Source organism: Pongo pygmaeus, chromosome 2 (assembly GCF_028885625.2).
Source record: "Pongo pygmaeus isolate AG05252 chromosome 2, NHGRI_mPonPyg2-v2.0_pri, whole genome shotgun sequence".
In the NCBI taxonomy this organism is placed as follows: Eukaryota; Metazoa; Chordata; class Mammalia; order Primates; family Hominidae; genus Pongo; species Pongo pygmaeus.
The window spans coordinates 163,559,024-163,583,722 of record NC_085930.1 but is presented as its reverse complement, the minus strand read 5'-3'; the positions used below and the strand labels follow the sequence as shown (position 1 = coordinate 163,583,722).

At 36.1% G+C, this 24,699-nt stretch overlaps 1 pseudogene; it reads right to left on the bottom strand.

Moving 5' to 3' along the window:
- Positions 1 to 1,521: 1,521 nt before the first annotated feature.
- LOC129032551 (dynein light chain 1, cytoplasmic-like) lies at positions 1,522 to 1,770 on the bottom strand (annotated as a pseudogene).
- Positions 1,771 to 24,699: the final 22,929 nt, after the last annotated feature.

Sequence of the window (24,699 nt, the reverse complement as noted above, 5' to 3'; positions counted from 1 at the left end):
TGACACCTAATCATCATCACCTGGAAAATAACTGGATTCATTCTGGTAGAAAAGAGATAGCCAAGAGTAATTTAATATGATTTTAGTATATTCTTAATGCTTACTCACAGATCGATAACCTAAGATCAAAACAGTTTCAGTGTATCCAGTCTCAGACAAATATTGATTTCAAAAATGTTTTTAAAGTAACGTGTAATCACCTTTTGTGAATATCTTCAAAAGAACATGTGTTGGCGGTGCTCAAGTCTGGTCCTATCTGAAGTCAGGCTGACAGACAGGACAGGAACACAGTGACAGTTTTCTTAACTCACAGCCCAGGTCCCTTACATCTTACTGTAGTTCTGTGCATTCAGGACAAGCTTAGGATGAAATGGTAATGTTCCCAAGTTTAATGAGTTCAGAATGAACAGATTTATAGGCATTTCAGATTGGCACTGTTTGCAGTGGGTAAGAATAGGATGACAGATGTGTTCGTTATAAGATAAAAAGTTTTAGCTGAATGCAAGAATTTAGTAATTATAAGACTTTGACGTATCCTTCTTATTTAGTATATATAGTTCATTTAGAGATACACTTTTTACAAAGCCTTGAAATAATTCCTAAGAAGCTCAGATTCAAGCCTCTGCTTCATTACTCAAAGGTCTCTATGTTGGAGGTTTCTGACATCATCATTATTAAAACCTGGCATTGTTTCTAACATCTGGGCTGTATAAAGGGAAAATAAAAGGCACTATGGAAACTGTCACTGAAGCCACTTTTTAATGTTTAAACAAACCAACAAACACACACATAGGAGGGTTTATACTGGAGCATCTGACTGTTATTTTTCATTCTGTTCTTTGAACCTTGTTTTTTTCTTCTCTGATCACTGAACCATAATTCATCAGCACTACAAGGATGAACTTCACTGCAGTTACATTTCCTCCTGAGGAAAAACAAATAGCTCACTGTGGCTACAACACACTTGATCTACAGTGCTTTGGCATATAAATTTATGTTTTGTAAAAATAAAGCTTCTATATATCAATTTTTACATCAAAATTCATTAAGGCTAATATTTATTCATTTATTCATTCCCCATATATTTATTAGCTACCAAATGCCAGATGCCTTATCAAGCACTGCTATTCAATGATTAGCATATACATGTTCTAGCCCTAAAATTATATGTAGCATTTATTATTGAAATTCTCGACTCAGTTACAAGCCAACAGGAAGATTAATTTATTCTTTTTTTCACATCTGCAACAGATTTATTTTTTTAAGGAATGGATTTTGAGAGCAAAAACACAGGGCAGAGAAGGTTAGAATAGAAAATAAATACATATGTAAGCTGTTATGTTAATTGTTTTATAACCACAACAAACTAGCACAGAGAATGTCCCAAACAAAACACAATAAAGTTTCAAAAAAGAAGTGTTCCCTTAGCACAGCTGGATATTCCAGTCTCTGGTATTTGGAATTTAGGCTATAATCCTTGTTTTTGGATAGATCACCGGATGTGTGGCACAGGCGATGCTTTTAACCAGATTTGAACAGAAAAATAGCCAGCTGGCCCACACAGAAGTAGATGAAGTGTTTGGCTTCATGTGTGACAGAGTTGCCTAAGTTCCCCCCCAAGATGCAATACTGGATGGGATTGTACTTCCTGTCAAATTCCTTCTGGATATGGGCCACAATGTCCTTTTCTATGACATATGTCTCCAGTGCCTGAGTAGCACATTCCACTGAGTCCTGCTGCATTTATTCTAACGTGTCCACATTTTGCATTTTTCATCATGTGGTTACCATGGAGCAGGAGGTTGTCCACCGCAAAAGTCTCCTGGGGGAGATGCTGGGTATCCTGGGGAGGTGCTAGCATGGCGTAGGCCCAGTGGGAGCATCTCAATTTATTCTTATGAATATATGTATGTGTATATATATACACGTGTGTGTGTGTATATATATATACACACACATATACACACACACACACACACATACATATATATATATACACACACACGTATACATAACTGGCTTTAGCTACTGGTGTCCTTTCTATAGCTGGGGGTTCTCAACTACAAATGTCAGCTGTAAGTGCAGGAGACAGACTTTTGTAAATCCCACAAATAAAGACAATACAATTGTAATGTAGATGAGTGCTACAAGGAATGGCATTTGAGTTGCCATAAGACCATATAAAAGAAAGAGAGAACAACTTGCCCCAGGAAGTGGATTTTTTACATTATAAACTGAAGAATAAGCAAGGAGTTAAGAAGGGAAGGGGTGAAAAAGAAATTTGAGGCTGAGGGTGCAGCACCTGCAAAAGTTTCATGGTAGAGGGGAAAATAACGCCTTCCAAGACCTGAAGGCAGTTTGGTATGGACAGGGACAGAATGAGAAAATGATTTGAGACAGCAACTGGGGAGTCAAAGAATAAAGCACATTTTCTGTTTACTCATACTCTTCTTCACATGATTCCAGAGTTTGGAGTCATCTGTAGCAAAGAAGACAGTTACACAGTTTGTCAGCTGGGGTTTCTGGAGTGAGTTTTGCAAATGTGTCTCTATCCAACTGGAGTATGGGCAGGCTCATAAAAAGTGATGGCCATTGTCCTCAAACTTTCCTCCATTCCCCTAAGCCAAAATTGGAGATGTAGGGGATTTTGCGTTCTTTAAGAAAAACAGAGTTAAACCGTGTCCTTAATCACCAGTTGTCCCCTATAACAGCACCATCTCTCCCCCGACGTACACATCAGGCCACTCAGCATGGCAGAATAAGAGGAGTAAGCCTTATTCCAAGCTTCTCTGAGGTGTTGGGCCATCTACCATTGTCCACTGGACTGAAAAAGCTAGTTGACCTCCAGGACATCAATGCCACCAGCACCAAACAGCACAGCTTTGGGGATACCAGCTATTGGAGTTAGCTATAGGTATGTCTCTCTCTCTCTCTCTCTCTCTCTCTCTCTCTCTGTGTGTGTGTGTGTGTGTGTGTGCGCGCTCGCATGTGCATGCCCGTGTGTGTGTGTGAATAAATTGACCTTGCTGTTTGCTCACAACAGAAAGAATGTCAAGAATATGTGCTATATATAATTGTGATTAAAGAAGGCTGTTAGATGTATTAATAAGTTGTTTAATATCCCCCCATCTGTCTGCTGGAAAGCAAACTCACCTAAACATAGGGACCATGTCTTTCTCATTCATCACTGTAGTCCAGTAGAGTGCCTTGCATGTAGTAATCACTGAAACATTTTTTCTGTTATTAAAAGAATGCTGTCATTCCTCTGATGGGGGACAGTGAAGGAAGAGCATATGTGAAGGGAAAGATCAGAGACCTGGAGCTCCTAGGACAAATATGAACCCTGGCTATGAAATAGAATTATTGAATTAAGGCTGCATTTTGAGGGATTGAATAAGATTGCAGAAGAAGGAAAGATAGAGTGAAATAAGATAGACACAGACATAAAAACAATATTCTGAGTCTAATACAGTAAATAAAAGAACAAAGAAACCTGGGGAAACCAAGAGAAAAGGAATTTCCTTGGGGGCATGTAGGGTAGGTTAAAGTGGTCTAGGAAAGTGAAAGTGTTACAAGTAGATGTTGCAAGTAGAACAAAGGCTATTGGCAAGGCAAGGAGTGAGGAGGATAAAAATAGTTTCGTGTGTGTGTGCGCGCGCGCGTGTGTGTGTGTTAGTTCAGTGTTATGAGAAGCAAAAAGTCAGGCAGAGGATGAAATAAATAGTAGGACCAAGAATGCCAAGCCAAGTCTGTGCTTTAGTTGTATTATCAAGATGTAATGTGGAGGCTGGATTTAAAGAATGACCAACAACAGGGAAGAAACTATATGATGAACAGGGAGATGGAAATAAATGCTGGGTTGGAGAGACAAGATCCAGAATCTTGAGTAATTTTTATAATAACCCCTTTAGTGACTTTGGCAGATATTTAAGGAAAGAGTGAATAAATCACTGAATCTATCAAACAACCAATTCATCAACGTATTAATGACAAAGTTTACCTTTAGGAGCTTATACAGCTAGAAGAAAAATGATAGAATTGTTGGGGGTTAAAACAAAAACTTTAGATACTTTAAATAAAAGAAAAAATATATATTTAAATTGTCATACATGCAACATATAAATCATCTATAAGAACTTTCTTTTCTTTTCATGTTTTCAGCCACAGAGCAAAGTGGCTAGGGAGTACTTTTGTGACTTTACAAAAGAGGATATTCAAAAGCATTGAAATCATGTAGATCAAATTTGGTTTCCTTAGTAACTCTTTCACTTCTATTTGTGAAATTTTGAATCTAATGGCTGTAAGACTATTGAATTTCAAATATAGTCAGATCCCTACGGTTACATTTAACCCAAACTTGTTATTATAATTCTTATTTTCTAAAAAATAGAATTGACCATAACCCTATGTTGCTATAAGTGCCTATCATCATAATGTATAAGACAATATGATGTATTTTATACATCCTAATGTATAAGTGCAAAACACGTCCCTTGAGTTTGGCATAGAATCTTTGGTGTGTCTAATAGATATTTTGCAATTTTGCTTCCATTAATGTGTTCACCTTTATTCCTAACTTATAGCCAGAAAGTTAAACTTGCTCTAAGGCCCAGAAAAAGTAAAAATATAAAGTCATGTAGCTAGTGAGTGAAGGAACCAGGACAAAAACTGTTTAGCCTTACTCTTGTTCTATTACCATGCACTACAATTGTGCTCATAACATTACAGTTTTGAATAAAATTAGATTAATTGAAAAATAAATACTTAATTTATCACTCTTCAAAGCTGCTCTGGAATCTGGCCTGATTTTAATCATGAATATGTTTGTGCTTTATTAATATTGCATCGTACAAATGAACATTTATTATGCATAGCACTTCAGAGCTTTGCTCTTTTGGAAATTTTTTAAACCTTCCTTAGAGTTATTTACCTAAGCCAGATGGCTTTCTCTGGACTTTCTTTTTAGTGTAAGATTGTTTTATCTAAGGTAATGAGAAGTATCCCTTTGAGGTATGAAGTCTATTTTACACAAGATAGAGGCATATATCAGAGGCAGGTTTCAAGATTTTAAATTGTGTTTGGTCAAATAGCTTGTACATGGTAGACATTTATTAGTTGGCTGGTTTATTGGTAGATTTATCAATTGATTAAAATACAAATTGAATGCATTTATAATCTAGGTAAATCAATGAAATAAAATATATTTGGCCAAAAATTAGAAATAATCCAGAAATGATCAGCCATGGAATCGCAAGTTTTACAACTTTCACTTTTAAAAACTGAAATTTTAAGTGTTCAATTTAATTCATAATGTGGAATGATGCTTGAAATGGCCCTTAAGAGAAGGAACAGTAAATTAATTAATTTTTTAAATGAATATTTGTTGAATAAATGAATTGTATAAATATTTCTTTGCTATAGCGCTTTTAAATTCTAATTAGTTTCAATTCAAGTTTTATGGTGAACTGTAGAATATAATGTCTATAAGATATATTATAAATCATCTATGCAAAATTTTTAATTTTTTAGATTAAAAAAACTGGCCTACAGGGTTAAAAAAAAAAGGCCTGGGGGATGGGGGTTAAAATGATCCCTTCGATATTTATTCCAAACTAAGTTAGGCATGATTTTATAATCCATGTTATATACATATATTAATCAATATTAACTGTGGTGGTTAATTTTGTGTGTCAACTTGGCTGGGTGATGTTGCTCAGATATTTGATCAAACATTGCTCCAGATGTTTCTGTGAGGATGTTTTTGGATGAGATTTACGTTTAAATTGGTGGGCTTTCAGTAAAGCAAATTGCCCTCCATAATATAGGTAGGGCTGATCCAAACAATTGAAGGCCTGAATCAAACAAAAGGTTGATATCCCGCAAGACAGAGGGAATTTTCCAGCAGGATACCTTTGGACTTCATTTAAAACATCATCTTTTCCTGACTCCACAGATGACTGCCTTTAGATTTGAATTGCAACTCTTTCCTAACACTCCTGCCTACTAACCTCTCCCATCTGATTTCAGACTCACCAAGCCTCCTAATTAGGTGAGCCAATTCCTTAAAATAAATCTCTTTCTATATAGACGCATGTCCTATTTGTTCTGTTCCTCTTGGAGATTCCTGGCTAAAACACTAACATTTTATTTAATAATTTTAGAAGCCATTTGTTTTTAAAGATTTCATTCATGTTATCCAGATAGAATCAAAAGAGGGTCAATAGTAACTGAAAAGGAACTAATTGCTTCCCAAAATAGTAGCCAGGAAATTGGGTGTTAAGCACACACCTCTATCTTTTCTTGGCTGAGTGGTCTTCGATAAATCTTTTAATTACTTTGCACCTGTTTTCTCACCTACTACTCTATTTGCACAATTCAAGATGTTTTCACACCTATCATATTGTTAAGCAGCCTAGAGAGAGAGAGAGAGAGAGAGCAAGATGCTTGTATATTTAGGTTAAAAATGAGGAAAATAGGGGTCTGTCCTCCAGACCTTCCCTCCCTCTGGCTATCCTTACTCACCTTCCTTCCCTCAGAGAATGCCCACCTTCCATATCAGCCTCAACCCTCAAAGAGCTGCTTGACTTCGATATTCTCCAATAGATCATTCCCATCTGTGCTTTTGCCACTTGCAAAAGCATTTGAAGGACATTTTAAGGAGATTTTAAGGACATTTAAGCATTTTAAGGAGATTTTAAGGACAAAACTGATATTTGAATAAGTTGTTCTCCTAAAATTATTGACATTAAAACAATTACAGCTATTTTTTGTTTATCCATTCAGGTTGAATCAGGCATCGTTTCAGTCACCTCTAGATATAAATGTGTGTGATGTAAATTGGAAAAGTCATGTCTTTATAGGAGGATTCTTTTCTTCTGCACAATTCTGTCTTATATTTGTAGTCTTCGTCTTCTTGCATTGCATTTCTGCTCTTCTGCTTTATGTTGGTTACATGAACATATACGGGCATAGTAAAAAAAAAAAGCTTTCCATAACCGACTTTGTTGTGGCTCTTTTTGCCACTTTTTGAGGTTAGTGAGCCTTTCAACCTAGGCTAAAGCTCTTACAAATGCTGAAATAGCTACCAGTCACAATAATGTTCAGGAACATCTGCCTTGCAATCAGCGAAGAGTAACGTGTTCATTTGGCTCTGTGACTACCATGGGGTCCCTAAATGGATCTGTGATCTTTGGCTTTAGGGAAGAAATTCTTCGTTTTTGTACAAAGAGACCAGTTTGCACAGTCCATCAAATACTTCTGCTTCTCCTAGCCAAAGAGATATTCTATCTCCTGCCAGAATATAAAGGGAGAAATACATTTATGAAATATATTTTTGTGCTATGTCTTGTTGCCAACATCTTGCATTATTTGTTTCTAATAGGAGTAATGGCTTTTCAATAAATTGATAGGTTTAAAGTTTTGCTTTTTTTAAACATGAAGCTTGTGCCTTTCCTAGAAATTTAAGGTATAAATGTATTCTTACATGTAAATTTGAAATGTCAGTGGCCTATTATGAGATGGTACATATTTTTAAATGAACAAATATTTCTTCACTATGCTGTTTGTCTCCCAAAGAGTTTAAACCTTAAGCCTTACATATACCTTCACTCAGAAAACAGTTATATTGTCATATTATAATGGGAAGAAAATTTTTATTTGGAATATAAACTACAGTAAAAGTTTACAGAGATCATATACCTATTATCTGTCTTCATTTAAGAAAGGCTTAATTACCTAAATTAAATTTAGAAAAAAGCACTATTAGTTCAAAATATATGTCTGAACAGTGTTTATAAATTATAAAAAATTTAAATTGCAAAGAATGGATGTATATTTTATGTCTCTTTCTACATAGTCTGTAGTACTTAATACGTGCACTAAAATTATTTTAAGATGAGGAATTTTGAAATTTATTATAGATGAGTAGTTAATTTAGTAATTCTGTCTCATGAAGTATAAGCTTACCTTGTGCTGGTTGTTTAATAGGCTTGCTATGTTAGTGGAAATAACATGGTTGAACTAGATATTTTGGTATGTATGGGCATTACTTTTAGTGACATTTGTTTGCCACTTTTGTTCCTCATGCTTCTTAAGTACAGGCTGAGACCTAGTCTCTTTGCAAGTTTAGTAAAATAATCCACCTTTTTTTGCAGACTCTATTCAGAAGGTAAAAAAAAATATCTTTTGTTTTTGAAACATTTAACATTTTGAGTCAAGGAAGTTGCTATTTTGAGATTAGCAATGATATTGTGAAAATAAATATTATTCAGATTTTATGTTTCTTAAAGTTCATTCTTATTTCACAAACGAATGATTAAGGAATTATGCATTATAAACAAAGGACACTAAGTGAGCTATATTATGGGTGCATTGTCTTTCACATGCAGTTGAGTGTATTTTGAATACAGGGATTATTCTCATTAGCTTCTTAATTTTTTGTTATACAGGGATCCAGAGTTCCTATTCTTACAACACGACTGTTTATAATGTGAAGCACATCTTTCTATTGCCTTATTTTTGTTGCTTTTCTCCATGACAAGAATTCAAGAATTGTTGATATGAGAATGAATATCTTCTTTTAAAAAAATTATACTTTAAGTTCTGTGATACATGTGCAGAATGTGCAGGTTTGTTACATAGGTATACACGTGCCATGTTGTTTGCTGCACCCATCAACCCATCATCTACATTAGGTATTTCTCCTAATGCTATCTCTCCTCTAGCCCCCCAACCCCCGGCAGGCCCCAGTGTGTGATGTTCCCCTCCCTGTGTCCATATGTTCTTTGTTCAACTCCCACTTATGAGTGAGAATATGCAGTGTTTGATTTTCTGTTCCTGTGCTAGTTTGCTGAGAATGATGTTTTCCAGCTTCATCCATGTCCCTGCAAAGGACAGGAATGCATCCTTTTTTATGGCTGCATAGTATTCCGTGGTATATATGTGCCACATTTTCTTTATCCAGTCTAGCATTGATGGGCATTTGGGTTGGTTCCAAGTCTATCCTATTGTGAACAGTGCTCCAATAAACATATGTGTGCATGTGTCTTTATAGTAGAATGATTTATCATCCTTTGGGTATATACCCAGTAATGGGATTGCTGGGTCAAATGGCATTTCTTGTTCTAGATCTTTGAGGAATTGCCACACTATCTTCCACAGTGGTTGAACTAATTTACACTCCCAGCAACAGTTTAAAAGCCTTCCTATTTCTCCACATCCTCTCCAACATCTGTTGTTTCCTGACTGTTTAACAATTTCCATTCTAACTGGCATGAGATGGTATCTCACTGTGGTTTTGATTTGCATTTCTCTAATGACCAGTGATGATGAGCTTTTTTTCATATGTTTGTTGGCTGCATAAATGTCTTCTTTTGAGAAGTGTCTGTTCATGTCCTTCGCCCACTTTTTGATGGGGTTGTTTTTTTCTTGTAAATTTGTTTAAGTTCCTTGTAGATTCTGGATATTAGCCCTTTGTCAGATGGATAGATTGCAAAAATTTTCTCCCATTTTGTAGGTTGCCTGTTCACTCTGATGATAGTTTCTTTTGCCGTGCAGAAGTTCTTTAGTTTAATTAGATCTCATTTGTCAATTTTGACTTTTGTTGCCATTGCTTTTGGTGGTTTAGTCATGAAGTCTTTGCCTATGCCTATGTCCTGAATAGTATTGCCTAGGTTTTCTTCTGGGATTTTCATGGTTTTAGGTCTTACGCTTAAGTCTTTAATCCATCTTGAGTTAATTTTTGTATAAGATGTAAGGAAGGGGTCCAGTTTTCTGCATATGGCTGGCCAGTTTTCCCAACACCATTTATTAAATAGGCAATCCTTTCCCCATTGCTTGTTTTCATCAGATTTGTCAAAGATCAGAAGGTTGTAGATGTGTGGTGTTATTTCTGAGGCCTCTGTTCTGTTCCATTGGTCCATATGTCTGTTTTGGTACCAGTATCATGCTGTTTTTGGTTACTGTAGCCTTGTAGTATAGTTTGAAGTCAGGTAACATAATGCCTCCAGCTTTGTTCTTTTTGGTTAGGATTGTCTTGGCTATACAGGATCTTTTTTCACTCCATATGAAATTTAAAGTAGTTTGTTCTAATTCTGTAAAGAAAGTCAATGGTAGCTTGATGGGGTCAGCATTGAATCTATAAACTACTTTGGGCAGTATGGCCATTTTCACAATATTGATTCTTCTTATCCATGAGCATGGAATGTTTTCCCATTTGTTTGTGTCTTCTTTTGTTTCCTTGAGTAGTGGTTTGTAGTTCTCCGTGAAGAGGTCCTTCACATCCCTTGTAAGTTGGATTCCTAGGTATTTTATTCTCTTTGTAGCAATTGTGAATGGGAGTTAACTCATCATTTGGCTCTCTGTCTGTTTATTGGTGTATAGGAATGCTTGTGATTTTTGAACATTGATTTTGCATCCTGAGACTTTGCTGAAGTTGCTTATCAGCTTAAGGAGATTTTGGGCTGAGATGATGGGGTTTTTTAAATATACAGTCGTATCATTCTAAATATACAACCATGTCATCTGCAAACAGAGATAATTTGACTTCCTCTCTTCCTGTTTGAATACCCTTTATTTCTTTCTCTTGCCTGATTGCCCTGGCCAGAACTTCCAATACTATGTCGAATAGGAGTGGTGAGAGAGGGCATCCTTGTCTTGTGCTAGTTTTCAAAGGGAATGCTTCCAGCTTTTGCCCATTCAGTATGATATTGCCTATGGGTTCATCAAAAAATAGCTCTTATTATTTTGAGATACGTTTCATTAATACCTAGTTTATTGAGAGTTTTTAGCATGAAGGGCTGTTGAATTTTATCGAAGGCCTTTTCTGCATCTATTGAGATAATCATGTGGTTTTTGTCATTGGTTCTGTTTATGGGATAGAGTACGTTTGTTGATTTGCATATATCGAACCAGGCTTGCATCCCAGGATGAAGCCAACTTAATCATGGTGGATAAGCTTTTTGATGTGCTGCTGGATTCAGTTTGCCGATATTTTGTTGAGGATATTCTCATCAATGTTCATCTTGGATATTGGCCAGAAATTTTCTTTTTTTGTTGTGTCTCTGCCAGGTTTTGGTGTCAGGATGATGCTGGCCTGACGAAATGAGTTAGGGAGGATTCCTTCTTTTTCTGTTGTTTGGAATAGTTTCAGAAGGAATGGTACCAGTTCCTCTTTGTACCTCTGGTAGAACTCAGCTATGAACCCGTCTGGTCCTGGGCTTTTTTTTGGTTGGTAGACTATTAATTACTGCCTCAATTTCAGAACTTGTTATTGGTCTATTCAGGGATTCGACTTCTTCCTGGTTTAGTCTTTGGAGGGTGTATGTGTCTAGGAATTTATCCATTTCTTCTAGATTTTCCAGTTTATTTGCATAGAGGTGTTTATAGTAGAGAAATATCTTTTAAGCACCCAACTTAATAAGGAGGTTGAAAGGGGAAAAATGAGGAAAACTAGGCCTAAAAGACCTTAAAACAATTTGTTTAGAGTACTTGGAATAGAACCAAAGTCTTCCTAGATGTTGAAACAAATGAGGTGTAAAGTTTTCTCAGAAAGCAGCCAAGAATAGGCATCAGAAGTCTTGAATTCCAGTCCTCATTTCGCCATTAAATGATGAACTTCTTGGCGATCTTTTTAAAATTGTGTGGTGCAAAGGAATTCCCTACATCCTGGCATACACTAGATAAATAATAAATACGTGAGGAAAAATGAATGAATATCAATACTCCCTGTTTAACATTGAGAAATTTACTTAAACTTTCTAGGGTTCAATATCTTCAAAGAAAATTAAGTGATTTTAAAGCTTGGAAAATCTGCAATTGGATCTTTGCTAGAGTCCTTTCTTCTTCTGAAGTTTAGTGGCTCATCCTAAGTATTGCTATGATGTTAAAACTATTATCTAACTTCAAATGTAAAATAGTCTGGTTTTTAACACAGTTTGGCTATGATTTCTAAGTTTAGGAGCTACATTGTTTTCATCGATGTTAAATGCTTAATGACCCACTTTTATGTTCATAGCTATACTTAAAATATTGAATATACTCATGTGTGAACTGAAGGAATAATATCCCTTAGTTATTCATTTCAGTGATGTTTCAAGATAGTTTTATTGAAGATTATAAAGATAAGTTTCAAATAAATGTATTACAAAACTGTACTTATTTTTAATATTAGGAAACTCCAGTTTCAATTTCTAGACAACCAGAATCAAGATAATCAGATCGAATGACAGACTCATATCATACTTTTTAATATCCAGCATTCCTGGGCCAAGATATTCATTTTAATATCCTTTATAGATGACCCCCTCAAAATATTTTTGACAGTAACATATTAAACCTAACTTGGAATAAAAGTGCTCTAAGGTCTTCTTCAGCTTTAAATTTTCATGAGGCTATGCTTATCTAAATAAACTTTAAAATTTCAGTTGATTAATATTAATAGCAATTCTATTCATCTTGAGTCTACATAGAAAAAAATAATGAAATAAAAGTCTCTATACAGATAGAGTAATGACTTGCTTATGTTGAAGTCATGTAATGATAAACTCAAGTGTTCAGAAACTGCAAAATACATTTTAAAAGCAGGTAAAAATGGGAAATCAGATAAACTTATTTAAGGGCATGGAAAGTGGAAGTAAATAGACTGAATAAATACCTGAAACAGCTTATTCTTATGTTTATTTCAGATAATTATTCAAAGCCTATTTACTTCTACTTTCCATGCTCTTAAATAAATTTATCTGATTTCTCATTTCATAATAAAAGCAAAAAAAAAAAAAAAAAAAGGATGAAAAGGAGGACTGCCAGAGGTGAATGTGTACACTAAGCAGTAAAATGAGATATTTTGACAATAAAAGAAGAAACCAAACATAATCCATTCAGTTGTCTCAAAGGCACTATATTATATCACAATTACATAAGTGATGTTCATAGTTATGATGCATATAACATCGGGCCACTTCAGGCTAGCTTTGAAAGATTTTGTTTAGCACAGAACCCTATTGCTTAAAATAATTCAGAAGCAAATCCTAGTAACAATAGCAGCTACAGATACAATACAGAAACTTGACAAAAATTTAAATCGATTTCTAATGCCCTCCTCCAAACTTAGTCTTCTCTACTGCAGCTCCTGCTAAGCATCCTAAATAACTTTGACAATTCCATAAATTAGCCATCCTTAAACTCTCAGTTCCCATACTTCCTCATTCCTAGGAACTTCTCCTTTACCTTAGCTACCCACTCAAGTAGTCATAACCTTTACTTTCTCATCAGCAAAAACTGTTTACATTCATTAGCACTTCCATTTTCCATTTTTCTGATCACAGTTTTCTTCCATTCCAACTTACTTGCTCGAGTACCCCCACTGCTACAGTTTTCTTTCTAATATCAATGCATTACCCAGCCTATTAACATCTCCAATTTCTCAATATCCATTATCCACCTCCTCTTTTCACTTTCCAACCCATTAATCTGCCTTCTATACACTTATACCCAGGTCAGCTCTGAAGGAGAAAATCCACCAACCTGACAGACTTAATAGCACTATTAATTTATAATCTCAAGCTTTAACTGGGAATTCAAATAGCCATAGCATTAAGTTTCTCTAATAAGCTTACTTTCCCGTTGTATGAGATATCTATGAGTTAAATAACATTTAAGTAGAGAACTGCATATGGAAAAAAATGTATCAAGGTTAGCTATTATTATTATAATCACCATTATGCTTGGCATTTATAACAGTTCATAATTCTATATTTATGCATGGCATTATTTGTTTAACATCTAGGTCTCCTACTAGACTTGAAGTTTCATAATGGCAGCTTTGTCTATTTGAGTCAATGCTGCATTGCTGGTGTCTGGCAGAGAACTTATACACAATTCACATTGAACAAGTATTTGTAAAATGAGTGAATAAAAATAACCAGATTAGCAAATATTCTTATTTAATAATAGAAAAGTTTGACATGTCTATAATGTTTCTTCATCTTAAACTTCTATTTTTTACTCCATTGGGGTAGCTTGAAGCAGACTGATGCTTCTGCTACAAACACTTGGAAAAGCTTGATATAAAACAAACAAACTAAAAACCACATCTGTTTGAAAGAGAAAAGCTGTGAAAGCAACACACAGGTGGGAGGCCAAGATCAGAGAGGAAAGGGAATCTTAGAGAGGTGAACTGAGATTCTCCATGCTACTTTTTCTCACAAGGCATTTGCCAATTCTAGGCATAGGGCAAGAGGCTGAGAGACCAAGCAGAAGACTGCAGCTGAGTCAGATAACTGAGTAGATATCTGGACAATCTCATGGAACTAAAGAGACATAAGAATTTGATTTGGAGCTCAGTTTCTACTTTCAGGTAGAGAAAGTAGATGGAATTTTCCCCATTACTCCCATTCAGTCTAACACCATATACATTATATATAACATATATATTATGTACATGTATAAATATATATACGTAATATATAATACGTATAATATATAACGGAGAAATGAAAGCATGTGCCCATATGAAGATTTGCACACAAATATCACAGCAGCTTTATTTATTACAGCCAAAAGCTAAAAACAACTCAAATTTTTCTGAATAGTTTAATGGAGACACAAATGTATCTGTACAATAAAATACTCCTCAGGAATAAAAAGGAATGCAAGAACATGGATGAATCTCAAAATAATTTTGCTGAGTAAAAGAAGACAGAAAAAAAGATACCATATATTGTATGATTCCATTCATATAAAATGTCAGGACATGTAAACATCATGACAGAAAACGACAGTGGTTATCTGGGAATTGTAGGTCGGGAAAGGATGGGAGAGGGGGATTACAAAGTGGTAGAGGGAAACATGGAAGATTTCACCGTTATATACATACTATATATCAAAATTTATCAAATTACATATTTTGAATATGTAGTGTTTATGTCAATTATATTTCAATAAAGCTTCAAAGACTAATATTTTTTTTCTTTGAAACGGTCTTGCTCTTGTTGCCCAGGCTGGAGTGCGATGGCAGGATCTCTGCTCACTGCAACCTCTGCCTCCCGAGTTCAAGCCATTCTCCTGCCTCAGCTTCCCGAGGAGCTGGGACGACAGGCGCCCACCACTACGCCCGGCTAATTTTTGTATTTTTAGTAGAGACAGGGTTTTGCTTTGTTGGCCAGGCAGGTCTCGAATTCCTGACCTTCTGTGATCTGCCCTCCTCAGCCTTCCAAAGTGCTGAGTTTACAGGTGTGAGCCGCCGTGCTCAGCCCTAATTCAATATTTTTATGTGTACATTCAAATTGTAATAAAGGGTCTACAAGCTTACACATTCAAATGATAACCATGTTGACCTCTGGGAAAGAGATTGAAATTGGGGATAATAAAATGAATTTTCTCATTATTTATAGCATTTCAGTCCATACAAGAACATGCTTATTTTCACAGGTGAAATTTAAATAAAATTCTAAAAATTCTAAAACAATGTGATCAGTTATATTATCCTCTCTGTGTGAGCCTGACTTAGGAAGTGACTAACTCCATAATAGAGGTGAAAGAGAATGGCATTCAGATAACAAGTTCACAGAAGAAATAATTCTTTATCTGAATCTTAAAGGATAAGTAGGATTCTCTGAGGGGAGGGAATGTCGAGATAACAGGCAACATCTGAAAAGGTCTCCTAAGAGTCAGTGCAGTGCAGCACTGGGTGAGGCTGGAGCACAAGCTGAGAGGCGTGAGGGCTGTGTATAGTAAGGACCCTGCAAAGGATGTGCGGACACTCATGGAAGGAAGGATCAGCACACTATGAGAACGTGTAATGCGTGCAGGAAGCAATGGGCAGCTGCTGAAGAGCTGTAAGTAGAAACATAATACAGTAAAATTTGTGTTTTTTAAACAATCTCTCTGGTGGCCCTGTGAAAGGAAATTATAATTTGTATGGAGGAAAATGAGTTCCTTCACTCGGGCAGTGAAATTCAGACAAAGAGATGGATTCAACAAATTATTAAAGTGTCACAAGGTCTCATGTGTGACTGGAAAGACAGCAGCTTAGAGACTGGGTGACTGGAGAAACTGCGGCACAAACAGAGACAGAAGGAATTTTTTATTGTGCTGTTATTTTTTATTTTGTTTTGATTTGTTTATTCCTTTAGGATTTAGTTTTGTGTGTTGGGAGTGGTTTCTGAGTGAATGTTCTAGGCAGTTATAGGCACAGAGATTTGGGGGATTTTTGCAGTGTCTATGGATGAACGTAAAAGCCCAGCGTTTCTAGGAGAAACGTTGGGGGCTAGCAACCAATATCATGTGAGAATTAGCTGAAGCCATGAGATTGGCCAGAAGCACCCAAGAAGAACATGCAGAGTCTAGAAGCTAGCTAAAGGTAGAACCCTACAGGACAAAAGTACTTAAAGTGTAGGCAGAGAAAGAGAAAGAAGTGAATCAAGAAATGTGGTTGGGGCAGCTGAGATGAGAGAGCACTGAAAAGATCAGGCGTGTCTGCAAAGAGAGATAGGGCAAGGAGGGAGCGGATTATTGAAACTGGCCAGTGGAAGTCATTGGTGGGGCCTTGAGAAGCTTTTTATGGTAGCATGTGAGAGTGGAAGCCAGAGTAGAAACAGCATTGAGAAAGTTGAAATGGTGACTATAGGTTAGGCATTCAAACAGCCTGGAGGAGATGAAGAGAATTGGGGTGGCAGCTTGAGAGGAAGGCTGGGCCAAGGAAAGGAGAAGCTGCAGGGGAGCAGGAGTGGAGACAGAAGAGGAGGGGACTGGGGAGAAAGGATGAATCCAGGGCGTTGGCTCTGCAATTGAGCAGGAAGTATTGATTCAGGAAGCTGTAGCCAAATGAGGAGGGGAAGTAGGGGGAATTGGGGGAGTGCACAGTGGATGGCTACCTTTGGTTTTGGTTTGTTGTGGTTTTATTTTGAGACGGTAAGATACTCTGCTAAGAGTGAAGTAATACAATGTAAGGTCTTTGAATAATACTCCATGATATATGTGAGAGGGAGCTAAGAATAAATTAAAAGCCATGCAGAAGCTTGAACGGCCCAGCTCGGGTAGGAGACATGGGTTTATAATGGCACCTGTCCGACTCTTTGATGAGTTTAATCTGATTAGGCTTTATTACTAAGCAGTGGTTCTTTGAAAACTAAAATCACCTGGGGAGATTTAGCAAGAACTTTTGCCTAGGTCACATCCCCATACTCTGATTTAATTGGTATGGCCTGAGTATTAGGAAGTTTTAAAGCTCATTAGGTGAATCCAATGTGCAGCAAAGATTGAGAAGCACAGTATTAAACATTCACTTTTTTAAAATTAGTTAAACCTGAACTGAACTTGAAGCATGGAACTTAGCTGGATTTAATCTAAAATGTGAAACTTGGGCCTCAAAGATAATAATAAATAGGTGTTGATGAAAGCACTTCAGGAATTGTAAACATCCTAATGTTGCAAACATTCAAGTCTTAGTTTATATTTTTAGTATCCAGGCTTGCAGTCTTTGCATACCTGCCTCAGCAAAACTATTATAAAATCTAAGGAAAATTTTAAAACTACCTGTCAAATAATAAAACGGGATGAATTATGCCAAGATTATATTGTCCATCTTTGAGTGATTGATGCAGGTTCTGCATACATATTCAGCAAAAGTACCCACTTTGTTTTGAAGTTTCTTTTTTCTCCCCTTCTGATATTGTTTTTTAATCTAGAACAAATGTCATATATAGTAATGTAATACAAAAGACAAGGTAATTTCAGCCTGATTATATAGTCTTGTAATTCAGGATTTTGACCTCAGTTTTGCAGATTCACCCTGATATTCATCTTTCATTTTTACTCACCTTTCATACACCTGGTAAATTGACTCATTCTTACCAGTGTCAGGAAAAAGAAAATTGCAATGCAAAATAATAGCTTATTAATTTACAATGAGAAATGGGATTCCCAACTGGCTACATTCTTGCTGGTCAATCAACCCATTTTCTTTCCATCAGAGAATGTAATACTTCACTTATATGGAGGTCACATGATTCTATCTTAAGCATCTGAAAAAAAAACCCCAAGTATTTTTTTTTAAAATGTTCTTCAGAGAAATTGCGATGGATTTTAGAAGGCACATACACTAAATCTTCATTAAGTTTCTCATTGAATTGCCCCATCGTTCTTCACTCAAACATGTTTTCAGATTTTGAACACTATTTCTAATTGTGATTATCTGGTTCTAATCAATCCACAGGTGGTTAGAAATAGCAAATTAAAAACAGAGGGGATTTCTAGAGGAAGTCACACCCCCAGGGGCAACAAACAGCAGCTGACACTTAGGAAACAGGCATAAAGGACTACCAGTCCCACAAAGCCAGACATAATCTCTCAAAAGAGGTGTCATTTCATTAAAAGACCAGTAAACTGACATACTTCAACCTCCTCTGAGGCCTAATAAAGACTCTAGACAATAAGGAAAAATGACTTCATATGACTTTCCTTACTTTTCCATAGATTTGGAGATGCTTTTGAGATATCTTGAAAATTTGTACCCATCAAATTTACCAATGTTCATATAGTAATGCTATTATCATGCCTGTGATGTCTAGAAGCTTCAAAAAGCAAATGGTCAAACAAAAAAGACTACAATGATACGTGCCCACAGAATATATTTATTGACCACATTAGCATCCCCAAATGCACAGATTGCAGCAAGTTAGATATAAATGGGTTTGTAAACATAAGACAATCACAAGGAGCAATTCGTCTTAGTAACATTCAGAATTTTTTTAATATTTGAGAATCTAACATGACAAATGAGAAGATAGGGCTCAAATATGAAACACTACAGCATTTACTTTAAAAATGCAAAGGAACAACATCGATTTCTGGAAATATAGAAAAGATAAAAGCATTGGATAAAATATAATACACGTGTTTTTTTAACTTTTATTTTCGGGGATACATATGCAGGTTTTTTAAATAGGTAAATTGTGTGTCATGGGAGTTTGGCGTACAGATTGTTTCATCACCCAAGTAATAAGCACGGCACTCAATAGGTAATTTTTTTATCCTAATCCTCCTCCCACCTTCCACCCTCAAGTAGGCCCCTCAAGTAAGTTCTCTGTCTATTGTTCTCTTCTTTGTCCATGTGTACTCATTGTTTAACTTTCATTTATAAGTGAGAACATTTGATATTTAGTTTTCCTTTCCTGCATTAGTTCACTTAGGATCATGGCCTCCAGCTCTATCTATGTTGCTGTAAAGATGATCTTGCTCTTGTTTATGGCTGCATAGTATTCTACAGTGTATATGTACCACATTTTCATTATCCAGCCCACTGCTGTTGGGCATCTGGGTTAATTCCATGTCTTTGCCATTGTAAATAGTGCTGCAATGAACACACACATGCATGTGTCTTTACAGCAGAACAATTTATAGTTCTTTGAGTATATACTCAGTAATGGGATTGCTGGGTCAACTGGTACTTCTGTTTTTAGCTCTTTGATGAATCGCCACACTGTCTTCCACAGTAGTTGAACTAATTTACACTCCCACCAACAATGTAAAAGCATTCCTTTTTCTTTATAACCTTGCCAACACTTGCTGTTTTTGGCTTTTTAATAATAGCCATTCTAACTGGTGTGAGATGGTATCTCATTGTGGCTTTGATTTGTATTTCTCTAAAAATTAGTGATGTTGAATTTTGTTCTTATGCTTGTTGGCCACATGTATGTCTTCTTTTGAGAAACATCTCTTCATGTACTTTGCCCACTTTTTAATAGGGTTTTTTTTTGCTTGTAAATTTCTTTCAATTCCTTATAGATGCTGGATATTAGACCCTGGTCAGATGTATAGTTTGCAAATATTTTCTCCCAGTCTCTGAGTTGTCTGTTAACATTATTGATAGTTGCTTTTGCATTGCAGAAGCTCTTTAGTTTAATTGGATCCCATTAGTCCATTTTTTTTTTATTGCAATTGCTTTTGGCACCTTTGTCATGAAATCTTTGCCAGGGCCTATGTCCAGAATTGTATTTTCTAGATTTTCTTCAAGAGTTCTTATAGTTTTAGGTTCTGCATTTATATATTTAATTCATCTTAAGGTGATTTTTGTATACAGTTTAAGGAAGTGGTCCAGCTTCAATCTTCTGCATATAGCTAGCTAGTTACTCCAGCACCATTTATTAATAGGGAGTCCTTTCCCCAATTGCTTGTTTTTGTCAGATTTGTCAAATATCAGATGGTTGTAGGTGTACAAGTTTATTTTTGGGGTCTCTAACCTATTTCATTGGTCTATGTGTCTGTGTTTGCACCACCATGCTGTTTTGGTTACTGCAGCCCTATAGTATAGTTTGAAGTTCGGTAATGTGAAGCCTCAAGCTTTGTTCTTTGCTTAGGATTGCTTTGGCTATTCAGACTCTTGGTTGCCTGTTAATTTTAGAATAGTTTTTCTAATTCCGTGAAGAATGTCACAAGCAGTTTGATAGGAATACCAATGAATATGTAAATTACTTTGGGTAGTAAGGCCATTTTAACAATACTGATTCTTCCTATCCATGGTACCACTTGCAGTACCACCATCTTACCCAGGATCCTCTGCCCTTGACTTACTGCATCACCAGACCATCTGCAGACATAGTTCACAACAAGCTCCAACTCTGCCAAGTTCAGAGGACCCACAGGTCCCTAAGGAGTTGTGAGTCTCCTGATGACCTAACCTTTGGACTAACCCTAAGGGAGGGTGGAGTGCAGCTCACCAACCCCTGCCACCCCCACCCCCAGGAGATTAAGATAATCCACACATGATGCCAGTTATTGAAGGGGACTCCATCAAGACCCAGAAACAGACTTGGTGAGGGAGCCATCTCTCACCCCGTCTCCCCTTCCCAGAGCACTGCTGCACATATACTGCAATACAAAATAGGTAAACAGTTGAGTAAGATCCTATTTGACAGCTCTTACTCTTAAACACCATGTACTAAATTGCCGCCTGAATTATACCACCAAAAAAACATCAATTTCTTCAGCATGCAATGCCTGTGACACATAACACAAAAAACTCACTAAAGAACTCACACAGAATCTTGGTACTCTGAAAGCACCAGAAATTAAGCCAATCATCCATACACAATCTATGCCACTGTCAAACCCTCAAGGGAAAAAAAAATATAAAAACAAAAAGCCCCATTCAAATGACAACAATTTCAAAAAGAAAAGGAAACACTTGTATGCTCAGATGACAAGGAATCAGCAAAAGAACTCCAGCAACTCAGAGTCAGAGTGTTTCCTTTCCTCTAAAAGATCACATTCGATCCCCACAACAGATCCTAACCAGATTAAAATGTCTAAAATAATAGACAGATACATCAGAACTTGGATGGCAAGGAAGCTCAATGAAATTCTAGAGAAAGTTGAAATCCAATCCAAGGAAGCCAGAAAAATAATCCAAGCCTTGGAAGACAACATACCCATTTTGAGAAAGAACTAAACTGAACTTCTGAAATTCAAAAATTTACTACAAGAATTTCAAAATACAATTGGAAGCCTTAGCAGCAGACTGGACGCAGCTAAGGAAAGAATTTTAGAGCTTGAAGACTGGTCCTTCAAATCAACCAAGTTAAATAAAATAAAGAAAAATAATTAAATAAACAAAGCCCCTGAAAAATATGGGATTATGTAAAGCAACCAAATCTATGACATATTAGCATTCCTGAGAGAGAGAGGGAGAGAGAGAGACTAAGCAACTTGGAGACATAGTTAAGGATGAAATTGGAAATCATCATTCTCCGTAAACTATCACAAGGACAAAAAACCAAACACCGCATGTTCTCACTCATAGATGGGAATTGAACAGTGAGAACACATGGACACAGGAAGGGGAACATCACACTCTGGGGACTGTTGTGGGGTGGGGGGAGCGGGGAGGGATAGCATTAGGAGATATACCTAATGCTAAATGGCGAGTTAATGGGTGCAGCACACCAGCATGGCACATGTATACGTATGTAACTAACCTGCACATTGTGCATGTACACTAAAACTTAAATAAAAAAAAAAAGAATGTAATCCATGAAAGTTTCTTCAATCTCGATAGAGAGGTTGACATGTAAATTCAAGTAATTCAGGGAACCCATGTAAGATACTGTACAAGACAACCATCTCCAAGACACACAGTCATCAGATTTTTGAAGGTCAATGCAAAAGAGAAAAAAATCTTAAAGATAGCTAGAGAAAGGGGTCATATCATTTACAGAGGGAATCCCATCAGGCTAACAGCAGACTTCTCAGCCAACACTTTACAATCCAGAAGATGTTGGGGGACTATTTTTGTCATTCTTAAAGAAAATAAATTCCAGCCAAGAATTCCATATTCCCCCAAACTAAGCTTCATAAATGAATTTGTAATAAAATCTTTTCCAGACAAGTAATCACTAAGGGAATTTGTACCACTGGATGAGCCTTACAGAAGATCCTTAAGAGAGTTCTAAACATGGAAATGAAAGAATGACAGTTACTACCATAAAAACACACATAAGTAGACAGCCCACAGTTCCTATAATGCAACTACACAATGGAGACTACAAAGGAACCAGCTAACAACACCACAACAGGATCAAACTTAACATATCAGTATTAACCTTGAATGTAAATTGTCTTCTAAAGACCCATCTCACATGTAACAATGCCCATAGGCTTGAAGTAAAGGGATGGAGAAAGATCTAGCACGCAAATGGAAAACATGCAAATAGTCACTATTCTTGTATCAGAAAAAAACTAGACTTTAAACCAATTTCAATAAAAAAGGACAAAGAAGGTCATTACATAATAATAAAGAGTTTAATTCAACAAAAAGACCTAACTATTCTAAATATATATGCACCTAACTGTGGAGCACTCATTTATAAAACAAGTAATGCTAGTCCTATGAAAAGACTTAGACAGCCATACAATAACAGTGGGGGACTTCAACACCCTACTGACAGTGTTAAACAGACCATCAAGGCAGAAAACCAACAAAAAAATTCTGTACTTAAATCTAACACTTGACCAATTAAACCTAATAGATATCTACAGAATACACCACCCAACAATAATATAATATACTTTTTTTCTCATATGCATATGGAACATACTGTAAGATCAACCACATGTTCATTCATAAAGCAAGTCTCAAACAATTTTTTAAAAACAAAATTATACCAACCATACTCTTGGACCATAATACAGTAAAAACAGAAATCAATACAAACAGGATCTCTCAAAACCACATAATCACATGGAAATTAAACAACTTGCCCTTTAATGATTTTTAGGTAACAACAAAATTAGGGCAGAAATCAAAAAAATCTTTGAAATAAATGAAAACAGAGAGAGAACATACCAACATATCTAGGATACAGCAAAGGCAATGTTAAGGGGAAAGTTTCTACTGCTAAATGCTTACACCAAGAAGCTAGAAAGGTCTGAGGTTAAGAATCTAACACTGTACCTAGAGGAACTAGATAAACAAGAATGAACTAACCCCAAAGTTACTAGAAGAAAATAAATAACAAAACATCTATACAGGTCTGAGGTTAAGAATCTAACACTGCACCTAGAGGAATTAGATAAACAAGAATGAACTAACCCCAAAGTTAGTGGAAGAAAAGAAGTAACAAAACACTTATACAGGTCTGAGGTTAAGAATCTAACACTGCACCTAGAGGAACTAGATAAACAAGAATGAACTAACCCCAAATTTAGTGGAAGAAAAGAAATAACAAAGCATCTATACAAAGGATCAGCAAAGAGAAAAGTTGCTGCTTTGAAAGGATAAACAAGGGCAACAGATTTCTAGCTAGATTAACAAAGAAAAGAAAAGAGAAGATTCAAATAAGCACAATCAGAAATGACAAAGGTGACATTACAACCAATCACACAGAAATACAAAAGATCCTAAGAGACAATTATGAACACCTATATGCAAACAAACTAGAAAATCTCCAGGAAATGGATGAATTCCTGGAAAAACACAATCTCCCAAAATTAAATGAGGAAGAAATTGAAATTCTGGCCAGACAAATAATGAGTTCCAAAATGGAAACAGTAATAAAAAAATCTGCCAAACAAAAAACAAACCCTGCACTACATGGATTCACAGCCGATCTCTACCAGATGTACAAAGAAGAATTAGTACCATCCCTATTGAAACTATTCTAAAAATTTGAGGTGGAGGGACTCCTCTTTAATTTATTCTATGAAATCAGCATCACTCTAATACCAAAATTTGGCAAAACACAATGAAAAAAGAAAACTACGGGACAATATCCCTGATGAACATAGATGCAAAAATCCTCAACAATATATAAACAAAGCAAATCCAGCAGCATATTAAGAAGTTAATTCATGACAACACAGTAGACTTTATTTTTGGGATGCAAGACTGGTTCAACATATGCAAGTAATAAATGTGATTCACCACATAAAAAGAATTAAAAACAAAAACCTTATGATCATCTCAAGAGATGCAGAAAAAGCTTTTGATAAAATCTAACATCTGTTCATGATAAAAACCCTCAGGAAACTAGGCATTGAAGGAACATACCTCAAAATAATAAGAGCCATCTATGACAAACCCACAGCCAACATCATACTGAGCAGGCAAAGCTGGAAACATTCCCCATAAGAAGGGGGACACGACAAGGATGCCCACTCTTATCACTCCTATTCAATATAGTGTTGAAAGCCCTAGCCAGAGCAATT